This window comes from Arvicola amphibius, chromosome 4 (genome assembly GCF_903992535.2).
Source record: "Arvicola amphibius chromosome 4, mArvAmp1.2, whole genome shotgun sequence".
Lineage (NCBI taxonomy): Eukaryota > Metazoa > Chordata > Mammalia > Rodentia > Cricetidae > Arvicola > Arvicola amphibius.
This window is the reverse complement of record NC_052050.1, coordinates 20674543-20688739: the sequence shown is the minus strand read 5'-3', so window position 1 is coordinate 20688739 and position 14197 is coordinate 20674543. Positions and strand designations below refer to the sequence as shown.

The window sequence follows — 14197 nt, the reverse complement described above, 5'->3', positions numbered from 1 at the left end:
ACCACAAATGAAACTTGTTAGCCAGGCCAATTCAGTAAGCCCTGCTCTCAAAAAGGAACGGAGGTGCATCTCAGTAATAGAGAGCACTTACCAGTATGTGGACCCTATATTCTTTTTTGTTTATTTGTTTGCTTGTTTTTTTGAGGCAGGTTTTTTCTGTATAGCCTTGGCTGTTCTGGAACTCTCTATGTAGACCAGGCTGGCCTTGAACTCACAGAGCTCTACCTGCCTCTGCCTCCTGAGTACTGGAACTAAAGGCATGCGCCACCACACCCAGATGTAGTACCCTAAATTCAGTCCCCCTTGTACATCAAAAAGAAATGAAACAATCTGGAGAAAGTCTGAACAGACAGCACATCAAACAGACAAACAGATGGCCAAGCATATGAAAAGAAGTATATCAGATGCCACTAGAAGATTGCAAATCAAAACAGTAACAGCCCATAGCTTCCCAAACTATAAAGTAAGCAAGATGCCATTTGGGTAAATGGGCTCATACACCAAGGGAAGGGCCATACAAGTCAGTATTACACAGCAATAAGAGAAATGGGCATCAAACCAAAGACAAGGAGGAACCTGAATCCACTCTCTTTAGTAAAGAAGACAAACTAGAGAGGCCACTGTACCACTAAAGGTGGTAAACCATCTAAAAGGTTACTGTTTGCATGATGACAGTCATATTAATATTCTGTAAGACTGGACTATGGAGATAGTAAAAAGGATAACTAGTTGGCAGGGGCTGCAGGAGGGGTGGATAGGTGGATAGGTAGAGTGTTTGGCTTTGGAGACAGTGTCTACTTTAAATGATACTGCAGTGGTGGGTAGACACCACATGTTTGTGATAATCCACAAAGTGGCGGGGCACAGAAGTGCACACCTGAAATGCCAGGATTCAGGAATCTGAGCTGGATAGATCTCACGTCTACGTTCACAATGGAGACCATGTCTCCGACACTAACAAAGAGCATAGAACAGGGAACAGAGTAAACTGTGCTCTTTGTTACTAACAACACATAGCTGTCTATCAATTGCAACAAATGTATCCCGCAAATGCAAGATGTTAACAGCTGAAAAACTGAAAACGGAAACTAGGTTTTCTACCTCACCTGTCTGTCAACCTACCTGTGTTCCAGCACTCTGAAAGCTGAGACAGGAGGATTGCCATTAGTTTGAGGCCAATGTGGACTGTAAACATTGAGTAACAGACCTACCAGAGCTTAACAGCAAGACGTTGCCTCAAACAAACTCGTGTGTGTGTGTCTGTGTCTCTCTGTGTGTGTATGTGAGTGTATGTTTGAAATGTATTTATTTAACTTTATGGAAAGCATTAAAAAAGACAAGCCTAGGGCTGAAGAGATGGCTCAGCGGTTAAGAGCACTGCCTGCTCTTCCAAAGGTCCTGAGTTCAATTCCCAGCAACCACATGGTGGCTCACAACTCTCTGTAATGAGATCTGGTGTCCTCTTCTGGCCTGCAAACATACATGCAGACAGAATACTGAGAATACTGTATACATAATAAATAAACAAATCTAAAAAAAAGAGACAAGCCTAGAGCTGGGTATATAGCTCTGCTGGTAGTTCTGCTTGAGTTCGGTCTCTAGCACCACGTAAAGCGGACATGGTGGCATGGGCTGTAATCCCAGCACTTGAGAAGTAGTGGTAGACAAATCTATGAGTTCAAAGCCAGCCTTTTCCAGTCCAGCAAGGACCATCACAAAATGAGACCCAAAAAAAAAACAAAAAAACCAAGGTCATGCTCAGCTATACAATGAGGCCAGCCTGGGATAAAGACCCTGTCTCAAAACAAAAACAAAACCCAGCATTTCAGTTTAACCCCAGAAAGGTTAACTACACAAGCTTTTCTACTACATCTTATCAAAATCAATGAACATGCCAAGAAAAAGAAGTGAGAGCAAATGGTCTCATCCATTAGTTCCCACACAGAGCATGAAAACTGTGAAATTATGCCCAGCACGTCAGCTCTGTAGCAAAGGTGCCGCTCCCAAACCCTAACACCTAAATTCGAACTTAGGGACCCACATAATAGGAGGCAAGAGCGGACTCTCTGACCTCCATATGGGGATACATACACTCCATTAAAAAAAAAAAAAAAAAAAAAAAAAAAAAAAAAAAAAAAAAAAAAAAAAAAACAAGTCTTTTGTTTATTTTTAAGAAAGGTGAAAAGAAACACTATCCAGGTTTCTGGGAGAGCTAGTAGCCTAAACTCTAAGACTCCCACCCGCACAGAATGTGGCCTGAAGCAAGAATTCACAAGGGATCTCCCAATCAGTCACTCAGCCAGAGGGAACCCTGAGGGGGACAAGATAACATCAGCAAGCTCCCAGTAAAAGTCCTCCCAGTAAAAGTTTTTCAAGAGAGGAACAGAAAAGTGAGGTGACTTGACTACAGCAGATAAGATCTAACAAGCATCTTTCCCAATGAGAACAATCACAAGAAAAAAAAAAAAATCTTCCTTTGTTTTAGGAAACAAAGAAAAGTTAATAATAGGGGACTGAAGGACCTGGGTTCAATTCCTAGCACCCACATGGCAGCTAACAACTGTCCGGAACTCCAAGATCTGACACTCTCATACAGATACATGCAGGCAAAATACCAAAGTACGTAAAATAAATGAATTATTTTTTTTAAAGGTTAATAATATGTCTGATTTAAGTCCACATTTCTTACAAAAGTGAATTGTAATTCTACATCAGAATTATCTTTAAAAAATTATAGCCAGGCAGTGGTGGCACACGCCCTTAATCCCAGCACTCAGGAGGCAGAGGCAGGCAGGTCTCTATGAGTTCATGCCCAGAATGGTCTACAGAGAGAGCTCCGGGACAGCCAGGCTGTCACACAGAGAAACCCTTGCTCAAAACTGTCTAAAAAAAAATAATAAAATAAAAATTAAAAAAAGGAAAGAAATCAGCCAAGTGTTGAGAAGCTATGAGAAAAGACTCCTGAATACCAGCCAACAAAACCAGACTAAACCCTAATCTGGTGTCTGGTGACGTTTGGTTGGTTTGGTCAATCATAACCAGCTCAGGAGTCATTCTCAGGGACATAAACATCAGGAAAAATCAAGATAAAAAGAAATCCCCAAAGCATTTTATCTTCAAAAGAGTAATTTCTAAACCTCTGGACTAATCTGAAGAATTTATGGCCCTTGTAAAAGTTTCTCAAACTAAGGACCAATCTGTATGGTAATGCCTGGCAGAGTGCTTGAAATGGCCCTAGATGATCTTAATCAGAGCCAGAGAATCACTATCACTCCCCCACCACACCTCCTCAAATAGCACAAGAATGCATTTTTCTTAGGACTACCTATGACCTCCAATCTTGAGGACAAAGTTTTGTTTACAGAGACCAAATTTATTAGATAAGTCTAAAAACATACTTGTAATCCCAGCACTAAGGAGGTGGAGGCAGGAGGATTACTGCAAATTTGAAGCCTGCCTAAGATAGGAGCATTCAAGGGTACCTGGGGATACAAGTTCTTGACTCAAAACACTAGATATTATCTATCAATAGAAATTCTATGTATGTGACAGAGGCCCCATGCCTGTTTATCTCAGCACTCTGGTAGCTCCCTAAATTCAAGGCCAGCTTAGGTTACACAGGAAAACACTGCTTCAAACAAACAGAATTCATTTAAACAATTAACTCAATGCACATTGGCACAAGTAGCAGTGATGTCTTATGAAACGTAACCACATTTTCCGAAGGGGCAGAAACTAGTGGAAAAAGTGGCACCGTTGAAAAGTTTCACAAATCTAGGGCTGGCGAGAGGGCTCAGCAGGGAAAGGTGCTTGCTGCAAACACATCTGGCAAAGCAAGTTCCAGCCCCAGCACCTGCATAAAAGCGGAAGGACAGAACCAACTGCACAACATTGCTCTCTGATCTCCATACACAGGCCTACACAAGCACATCACCTGTGCACACACAGACTCTTAATAATAAATGCATTTTTTAAAAATAGAACGCTTTAGAAATCTAATTTCTGGCTCAATGGAAAAGTGTTAAAGCTGGGTGTGCTGCCTCAAGCCTGTGACCCCAACACCTGAGAGGTGGAGGCAGCAAGATCAGGTGTTCAAGGCTAACCCAGGCTACTACCAGCAAGTGTGGAGCCAGCCTAAGAGGAAGGGGAGAAGGGAAGGGACCTTTGGAATCTCATAGTTGCAGCACAGCCAGCTGCAGTATGTTGTTTTGGTTGAGGTACTCCAGGCAAAGCTGGCTTCACTGAGATGAGACAAACAGCAAAGAGAAGTTTATCCAGTCTTTCAAGGTAATTTGGAGTCTTTAATGATGCTCAAAATATTGGCAGGGGGTAGTTCCTCAAAGGCCAGTCAGGTGTGGACCCTGGGATCATTCACAGTTACATTAATATCCACTCTACCTTGTACTTTTCATATAATATCCCCCTGTGTGTTTTTGTAATATACATTAGTCGCTTTTAGAAAACATTGGTTTTAAGATTTACAAATCTTCCAAATGCTGGTGGTACATTTTATTCTCCATCATGCCCCCCCCCAAAAAAAATCATTTGTTAACGCTAAGGAGTTACATTTGTTAATTATCAGTTAACTAACAAATAGAGGTATGAGTTTTCTCAATTTTTGTTTTTGTTTTTGGGTTTTTTGGTGGGGGTGGGTTGTTGTTTTTCGAGACAGGGTTTCTCTGTAGCTTTGGAGCCTGTCTTGGAACTCTCTCTTGTAGACCAGGCTGGCCTCGAACTCACAGAGATCCGCCTGCCTCTGCCTCCCAAATGCTGGGATTAAAGGCGTGCGCCACCACTGCCCAGCTGAGTTTTCTCAATTTTTAATTTTTACTCCTAAGCTCAATTGTTACAATTTTTTTTCTCTTTTTTTAAGTTCAAATTTTACAAATTGCAACACACATTGCCACTTTTTCCCCCTTGGATAAGCAAACACGGTCTCTCATTTTTGAGGCAGTGTCTACCACATCCCAGCTGTCATCCTTTCAGGGCCTTGCACAGTTTAGGCATGCACTGGACCAGGCTGTACCCCGGGCCCCTACAGAACACTTCTGATCCAGAGCACCCCAGATGCTTCTGCAGAAAAAGCGACCACTTTCTAATGAACAAGCTCCACTCTGAGAGCAGCTCTGACAAAGAATATAGAGGGAAGGACATTTAGTTATTTACTAAGTCAGCATTTTGAGATAGGCTCCCATTCTGTAGCCCTGGCTGGCCCGGTACTTGTTCTGCAGCCCAGATGCCCTCAGCCTCACCAAGATCTCCTGTTTCTGCCCCCCAAGTACAAGAATTACAGGGTGGCCCACAATGGCTTTAGGGTCACAGCAAAACTGAGCGGAGTACAGCACTCCCAATACCTCCAGGCTGGGCCACAGGTGCAGCATCCCCCCCACTGTAGACACTTTGAGAAAGGGATCTCGCCGGGTGGTGGTGGCGCACGCCTTTAATCCCAGCACTCGGGAGGCAGAGGCAGGCGGATCTCTGTGAGTTCGAGACCAGCCTGGTCTACAAGAGCTAGTTCCAGGACAGGCTCCAAAGCTACAGAGAAACCCTGTCTCGAAAAACCAAAAAAAAAAAAAAAAAAAAAAAAAAAAAAAAAAAAAAACAAGAGAAAGGGATCTCTTCATGGCCCTGAGAATCTTCCATGCAGTCATCAGGGCTTGCCAGCATCCCACACACAGAATACTCGGCAGTGCCCTATACAGAACCTACCCTACAGGGTTCTTTTTCACATGTAATTAGGAATAAGCATTAAGGAGGCTGAGGCAGGGGAAGGCTGAGAGCCCTTTGGGCTAGAGAGTGAAACCTATTAAAAGAAAATATCCATACACACATATACATTTATATACGTGCATGCTACAGAATTCTTTAATTATCCCACTCCCTTTTATGCAGGGGTTTATTTTGATGAATGTGAAAGAATTTGTTTTTCCTACATAACTTGACAACAAGACCACAGCAAAAATGATTTGCCAGGGAAAAGTCGTCCTTACATTAAATATTTATTGTGTCTAAACCACAAGTAGGAAAAAAAATTCAAAGGCTAACTATTTTAATGATAACTCACATTGTTTGGTTTACAGGAAAGGTAATTACACAGCTTGCATTTGGGTTTTGAGGTTTTTAGGATTTTGTGGGGGTGGGAGGGGAAGGAAGGGGAAAAGTCTAATGCATTTAGATTCTGCCAGGAAAAAAGTAAAAGAGCTTGTGAAAAGCAAAACAAAATCAGTATTAGATAAGGCGTGGGGAAACACGCATTTTAGGAAGCTTTCACCTTAGCAGGTGCTGAGTCCAGACTCAAAGGTTCAGACTCTCATAGCGAGAGCAGGAGGTTGGGACCGCAAACTAATAAAATCAATCAGCCGTCGGGAAAGCAGGTGACTACACAGACGGGGCAGGGTTTCCCTTCCCTAATCCCGATCAGTTTTCAGAAATGGCGTCTACAAAAACTACCCAAACATCCCCCTAATAATTTGCAGCCCTTCTCCACGATGAGGAAGCCATTATTTATGAGACGTTTTACTTTCTCTTTCAAGCACGGCAGACTTCCTCCTGCCCCACACTGGGCCAATGGGTTGGATGGGTCGCTGGTTCTTTCCTGTCCCCTCCAACCCAAAATTAAGGAGGCAAATGAATCTGGTTCATACGGAGGCCAAGTCTTCCTTATCTGTAACGCCATTCTGAACACTTACTTAGCGATCAAAGAAAAGTTACAGTGACAGAAAAACAAAGCTTTACAAGTTCAGCGATGAACATCCATGAACATCTGCACATCCATACACACCCTCACACACGCTTGTGCACACACGTACAGATGTGAAGAGAGACAGAGCAGCTGCACAGCACACAGCAAATCAACTTCTTAAAGGTTATTCATGTGTGTATCCACCTGGATCCTCCTCCCGTCTTCCTTCCTGCAAACCAAATTCTACACTAACAGGCTCCTAATTCTGCACTAACCAATGTGGTGGCTTCTGCCTGGAGTCCCAGCTATGCAGGAAGCTGAAGCAGAATCTTCATAACTTTTTAAAATATAAATATAAAAAAAATTTAAAAGCTGACCCGTTTTCCTCATCTAATTCAAAACAGGACTCCTCCTGTTAGCTTTTTTTAAAAAAAAAAAAATTTGACCCTAACCACTCTTCTACCCTTCAACTATTCAATAGGGAGGCAGAGGCAGGCAGAAAATCTCTGTGAGTTTGATGCCAGTTTGTCCACACAGTGAGTTTCAGGGCTGCCACTATCAAAGCTACATACTGAGACCCTGTCTCCATATAAACAAATAAATACATAAAAAGAAAAAACAAATTAAAAATTTCAAATTTTTATGGTCCAGGAGACTGAACCCAGAGCTCGTGCACGGCAGGTATGTGCTCTACCACCGAGCTATATCTCTGGCCCTTTTTTCAAAAAATCTGAGACAGAATGCCAGTAAGTTCCAGGCCTTCAGCATTGCTGGGGTTACAGGTGTGTCTACCTGTGTGCACGCACACACCATGTGACAGATATGAACTTCAGTGGAGTGTTTGTGGAAATCGGTTCTCACTTTCTACCACATTAGGTTCCGGGAATCAATGACTACTCAGGTGGTCAGGCTTGGTGGCAAGCACCTTTACCCACAGAGCCAGGCCATCGGCAACACTCGCAGGGCACCGCCCATTTCTCAAGACAGTGTCTCACACAGCCCAGGCTGGCCTCATACTCCCCCTTTAGTCTGCGATGTCCTTAAAATCTGAGCTTCTGTCTCCACCTCCCAAGTGTTGGGATTTACAGGAGTGTGCCACTATGTCGGGCTTACTCAGTCTTAGGGATGGAAGTCACAGTTACATGCATGAGAGACGCATTCTAACAACTCAGCCATGTTCCCGGCCTGTAGCAGGAACATGCTTCTTATAGGATGAAAAACTCTAAGGGACTATTACTGAGTGGTGATCATCTTTTTATGTGTTGACTATTACATAAAATAAATGGAGTGGAAGCATAGATCTTTGAAGGTGCAAAGAGATTTACCATAAGGGCCTGTGTGTAACAGGAATTGACAGTTTGCCATGTCTGTATCTTTATGTGAAAGGCTCCATCTCCTCTCCCACAGTGTAAATCCCCGTCCCTATTCATTTAGTTTATTTCCCAGTAGATCAAAATCTCCCAATTACCCTTTCTTTCCTCCGGGTCACTAATGGTACCATGAATCATAACTTGCCCGACTTTGTAGCTAAGAGAGAGACTGCAGATTTTAACAATAATAATTAATAGTATTTGAATATTAGTTATGTGCTAGGCACTATGCAAAACACCTTATAACAAATTATCTTCTTAATCTTCACATCTACCCTGTGAGCGGGCCTAGTGGGCAGTTTGTGAACAAAGAAACTGAAAGTAGACAAGTTAAAGCACCCAGCCTAAGGACAAAGAGGGAGCCTGGCCTCACAGCAATCTTTAAAAAGCCCCCACAACCGTATGTGTCAAAAACCCTCCAGGACATTACCCAAGTGCTGGCAGTTCCGAGAGCTCAAAATGTGAGCTTCATGACTGATGTAATTAAAAGGTCAAAGGTCAGATAAATTGCTCAGTGGTTAGTAAAGTCATTCATTTACCACAGATAGAGCTAGCAGGAAGAAAAGCCAGGGTCTAAACATCATTTTCTTCTGGGGATAGATTTGCTTTCCATATTATTTTGTTGAGCTGTTAAAATGATTTTCAATAAATAGATTCAAGATAAATGGGTAAACTTAAAAAAGTATCTAGAGAAACACACATTGAACTATTAGCAGGAAGACAAGCTTAGCTTTTTACAACAGCGTAAATTACTTTTATGAAAAGAACACAACTTACTGGAAGGACATTTCAAGGCAAAGGAGCAAGAGGTGTGGCTCTCTGGCCCCTCCCTCTGCTTCCTTCTAGATTAAGAGCTTCCACTTATAGCCCCTGAACACATAGTGCTGTTTTAAGCTCTACACAACCATGCTTCTTCCACCTTGTATGCACCTGTTCCTTGCTCTGCAGGAGCTCCTATTCATCCCCCGGGTGCTCAGGCGGTCTCCTGTACCCTCACCCCTGAAGAGAATGAACCTCTCTCTTTTCTTGGACCTTACTAAGACCTTAGATATTCAGGACACTTGCTATGGACCAGTACGATTAAACATTTTAATGAATTTGCTTCGTTTTTGAGATGGGGTCTCCCTGTATAGTTCATGCCAACCCAGAGCTCGCAATATCCCTGCCCCAGCCTCCTAACTGCTGGGATTATAGGCATGTGCCACCTGGCCTACCTCTCATCTTTCTTTTTTTAAACAGATAAGAAAACTGAGGCTCAGATTCTGACTGGGAAGCAGCCAACCCAGAATCCAAACCCAGATTTCTTTGCTTCTGTAGCTTAGTCTTAAGCCACTGTCCATCCCTGAGTCTACACTACAGTAGCACAAGCCCTGGTCCCCATGGGGGAGGGGGGCACAAAAAACTATTACCCACTGCTTCTTAAATTGCATGATAACTGGGGTGAGATTTTGAATATTCATTATCCTCAGACCCTGCCTAGCTTTGATTTTTTTTTTTTTTTTTTTTTTTTTTTTTTGGTGGTGCTTTGATCTTGTTTGGTTCATTAACATACTGTTCTCTACATAGCCCTGGCTGGCCTGGGACTCAATTTGTAGCCTTAGCTAGCCACAAACTTGCAGCAATCCTTCTGCCTCTGTGGGAGTGCTTTTTCTTAAAACAGGGTTTTGGTATGTATGTAGCCTCCAACTAGCTATGCAGAACAAACTGGCCTTAAATTAGTAATGGTCCTCCTGCCTCAGTCTCCCAAATACTTAAATTACAAGCATGTACCATATACCTGGATCTGCCTAGCTTTTTTTTTTTTTGAGACAGGGTCTTATTCTTTACCCCACACAGGCCTGGAATTCACTACTGAAGCCCAAATGAACTTCAAGCTCAGCAATTTTCTTGCTTCAGAACTTACCCACATACTAAAATAACAGACATGAGCCAGCAGGGCCAGCCTCTGCTTAATATTTTTGTTTTTGTTTGTTTGAGTCAGGGTCTCACTATGTAGCCTTCACTGGCCTGGAACTCAGTTTATAGACCAGGCTGGCCTTGAATTCTTAGAGATCCAACTGCCTCTGCCTCCCAAGTGCTGGGATTAAAGACATGTGCAACCAGTATGGCTCACTACTTTGAGCACACGCATGTGCATATGTGCATGTCTGTCTGTGTGTGTGTGTGTGTGTGTGTGTTAACCTGAATAAAGTTATACCAAACCTAACATGAAAAACAAAAACCATACTAGAAATTCATTCTTCCAAATGTTACTCCTTTAAACAAGTTATTTCTATGAATTTACCACTAAATATAATCTGGTCATTCGAACTATTTATACCACAGTAAGCCAAGGCTTTCAAGCAGGACATTCTTTTCACCACCAAAGACAGCAAGGCAGCAACATCATTCTACTGCATCTTATTGAGGCTGATCCACAACACTGGGAGTCCTTCAAGATCTGGGGTTGTCCTGCAAGTACTCCTTAGATGAGTACTTTAAAAAAGACCCGAAAGTTTCACTAGAGCTTTAAAATACAAATGACGTAAAAATGTGTTCCATGGTAGAACACTTGCTTGGCAATATGGGTTCCATCCCAACAGTATGAGAGAGAAGGGAAGGGAGGGGGAGGGAAAGAAAGTAGGGAGGAAGGGAGACACAGGTGTGATGCCTTACTCTCTTTGATGACATTAACTTGCGGCATTATATGATAAAGCATTTATCAAGTTGCCTCAACAGACTGCACATTCTACAAACAAGACATACCCTATGTTCCTTGGCAGCTTCTACAAAGAGAGTACATATCCACTGTATGCCATCTCTCAGAAAGCATCAGGAAGAAGCTGCTGGCTTGAGCATCTCGAATGGTGTTCACTGCTTCTGCCCTTCTCACATTTGAATGTCAAGACAAACAAAAGCCAAAAGAAAAGGAACTTTCTGCAGACAGAAATGACCACTGACCACAAACTCTGTCTTAAATGTCACTGAGGTCACAGCTATCCTTTACCTAAAATTTGCCTAAACATCTCCATTAATAAATAGCTTAAGTTTGATAGTAAATTATGATAATAAGAAAAAAATTACTTTTCAAGTAAGACACAGAACAGGGCTGGGCAGTGGTGGTGCACGCTTTTAATCCCAGCACTCAGGAGGCAGAAGCAGATGGATCTCTGTGAGTTCCAGGCCAGCCTGGTCTACAAAACAAGTTCCAGGACAGCCAGATCAACACAGAGAAACCTTTTCTCAAAAACAAACAAACAACAACAACAACAAAAAGACACAGAACAGAAGTAAGTTAGCTGGCAGTCACTAGTACTTCTACCGCTGTGACACACTATGCCTTGGGCAAGTGTCTTGTCCTTTTGGCCTCAATTTCCTTATCTACAAAATGAGGCTAACGTTCTGTGACTAACCTACCTCCCAGGCCCTTTGAAGGTCCTCACGCTGCGGATTATTTCTAAGTGGTTATTCCTCCCCAATGAACTACATATGAAAATAAAAGATTCATGAATCTGCTGCTAATGGTTCTTTGTGGCGAGTGTGCTAACAGACTACAAACAAACCACTCCAACTTTTTCATTCTTATTAGTCCAGATTTTCTTCCCAAAGCCCTGGGTTCGATTCCCAGAACCGACATGTTCTCATGTATCTGAAACTCTAGTTCCAAGAGGATCTGATGTCTTCTGGCCTCGTTGGACATTGGACACACATGGTGCACAGACATACATACATACAGGCAAAATACACAACAAAGATAAATAAAATCTGAAAAAAAAATTCTACTAGTGTTCTGGTCTGGCACATACAATAATGAAACAGAAATGCTGCCTCAAGGAACATGGACATTATTTAATATGAAAACAAAAAAAAAAAAGGCTGGCTCAAGACATACAGTCTAATCCCACATAGGTGGAGATGATGTAGTGTTTTGATAAATTCAAATCAATGCTTTACCTGACAGCCGAACATTTACAATGTATACACAGACTAAATAAGCCTTTTAATACAGAAAACAGCAGGTGTAGACTACATACATTTTTGAATAAGAAAAAAATAACTAACCACTGACTGTAGCAACACACATATTAATTGATATAACAGAGTGATGTGGACTAGGTATGGAAAAAGGGACTTGAGTGACCATCTGAACTTGCTAACTTGCTTACTTGGAGCCACACACACACACACACACACACACACACACACACATCCCAACAGGTAAAGTTTACCAGCGAACTCAGTCAAGGCCAACCAGTCTTTGTTTCCCTATCTTCTGCATTTACCCAAGAGCTTGGCTCTGAGACAGAAAACTCCCACTCTTGATTGGCTCATTCGGTCCTGTGCAATTAAGCAACACCACAATCCAGTAAATGCAATGGCTCAATTATTTATTGTCTAGTCAAGTTTACCAGGTGTTTATGAGAACAATGTCAAAGAGGAAAGAGGTTTGTTGCTCTTTAGAGCTGGTTTGACCAGGGATTTATTTTGAATTAAAAAAAAACGTTTTGTTTTGTTTTTGTTTTTTTTAACAAAGTGAGGGGAAGCATAGTTTAACATAGTGGTGGGTGAAAATTTAGAAAGAACACGTTTGTCAATTTCCTATAGGAAATATGATTCTTATGAAAAAATCGTAGCCACAACTAGCCAGCCCAAGAGGTTGTGGGGGAACACCAGTCCCCACCTCCTAAGGGGTACAGCTGGCTACTGAAGGAGCAGAAGCAGGGCAAGGCAAAGAAAGTGGCTCAGCACCGAGCCGCCAGGCCCAGCACCGGGGCGGGAAGGAGGCTCTTTCCAACTCCCCCACCTCAATGATCTCCGCCGGCGTGACAGTAGCTCTGGTGGCCCGAAAGTCCCTAGCCTCTGGGAGCAGGCATTGGAGGGCCGTAGTTGACTTCTGTCACCCTCAGCCTAGAATGCCCTCGCTCCACGGTTCTACCCCCAGAATCTCCCTCCGCATCTCCCCCTCGAAACTTCCAGCGCCGCTTCCCTTCCCAGGCCGGTTCCTGTCATCAGCGGAGCGGTCCCTCCGGGGTGACCCCTCTGAGTCTCCATCTATCCTCTCGCCTCTCTAAAGGGTCCCATTCACAGCTCTAAGCACCCTTAAAGCCGCAACCGCGCGACGTCCCGCGGTGTCCCCCAGCTGGCATGCCGTCGGGGAGGTGGCCCCACCCTGCACCCCCTTCACCTGTCTCCCGGGCTGAGGCCCGACTGGCCGGGCTGCGCTGACTCCCGGTGCGAGCAGCTGGGCTCCCGAGGGCCGCCTGGCCTCTCCTAGCCGACGTGATCAGGCGACACACCGAGCCGGGTTGTGCCTCAGCGATCCGGTTAGGGCTCGTTCCCTCCGCCGCGACGTCGGAACCCCAGGCTCCCCCTCCCTGTCTACACTGCAGCTCCGGAAACCGCTGAATTACAGCCCCTCCAGCCAATCCCCACCCAGCCCCCAACTGGCCAAGACACGCCTCCGTGCATAATTAAAGAACGACCAGCTCGCTAGGCCACCCCGAGGCCTCGGGGCGAGAGCCGTACTACCGAAGCTCCGCCCATTGGCCAATGAGAAGCGCCTCTAGAAGAGAAGGTGGGGTCGAGAGACGTCTGGACACGCCTCCCCGTGAGGGCTGTTCCGAGAGCTTCGTGTTCCTCCCGCCGCGGTCAAGGGAAGAGCAGAGGCCTAGTTCACAAAAGCCCGGGGGGAGGGAGGAGACATTAGTGGAATGTCCTGCTGAAAATTCAGCTGAGTTCCTGGCAGTGCGTGACGTCAAGACACTTTAAATGCCCTGATACGGCTCGCCTCTGCCCGCTCTCCCTTTTCCCGGCCCTTGGCACCACGTGGGGGCGAGATTGTGAGGTTCTTACCACGTGGGAATCAGCTAGTTAGGCGGTCTCCGGGTATCACCCCACATATGCATTTGGGTTTCTGGGGACATCAAAAAAGTACATGGGCGACTCTTGACTGCTCTGAACTTCAATGTCTGCGTGAGTCTGGACATATACCCGGAAATATGACGTGGAAATAGAGTAATTACTAGATTGCGTGGGGGAGAATCGTGGATATAACCCAGCGCTGTGTTCCATCGCTTCAAGCATGAAACTCAAAAGGAAGGCTTCTTGGTCAGTTCACAGAAATGCAGAAAGCATACTCATGACAGCTGACATGAAAACAGTATTT

At 44.0% G+C, this 14197-nt stretch overlaps 1 protein-coding gene across 4 annotated transcripts in view; it reads right to left on the bottom strand.

Moving 5' to 3' along the window:
* The window catches only part of Stat3 (signal transducer and activator of transcription 3), a 55197-nt gene extending 41772 nt beyond the window's left edge, over positions 1-13425 (bottom strand). For all 4 annotated transcript variants that reach the window (XM_038324857.1, XM_038324859.2, XM_038324858.2 and 1 more), the window contains exon 1: positions 13217-13425. The gene's annotated coding sequence lies outside the window, so the exon portion shown is untranslated. The remainder of the gene's footprint in view (positions 1-13216) is intronic.
* Between the last annotated feature and the right edge of the window lie 772 nt (positions 13426-14197).